Below are 287 nucleotides of genomic sequence, written 5' to 3'. Positions count from 1 at the left end.
TCATTATTGGATACATATTACAAATGGCGTCACTCTATCAGAGATTCACCGGGACGATCAACACGAGCAAAACCTTCCCGAACCCCCCAGAGGCGAGCCACCTCCTCGGGCGCGGGGTGGATGAGGCGGCGGCGGCGGCTGCGGCTCCGAGCCAGACACCGAGACCGCGGCTCCAGCAGCCTCAGACCGGGCGGCGCTGCGAGGAGGAGGAGGTAAGGAGCCCCGGCAGCCCGCACGCGCCTCCCGCATCGATCAGGCAGATCCGATGGAGTGTGTGACGTATTAAT

This window comes from Genypterus blacodes, unplaced genomic scaffold, assembly GCF_046128005.1.
Source record: "Genypterus blacodes isolate CSIRO-AG114 ecotype Tasmania unplaced genomic scaffold, CSIRO-AGI_Gbla_v1 ptg000218l_1, whole genome shotgun sequence".
NCBI classification, from domain to species: Eukaryota; Metazoa; Chordata; class Actinopteri; order Ophidiiformes; family Ophidiidae; genus Genypterus; species Genypterus blacodes.
The sequence above is the reverse complement of the archived record's forward strand: the minus strand, read 5'-3'. Positions refer to the sequence as shown.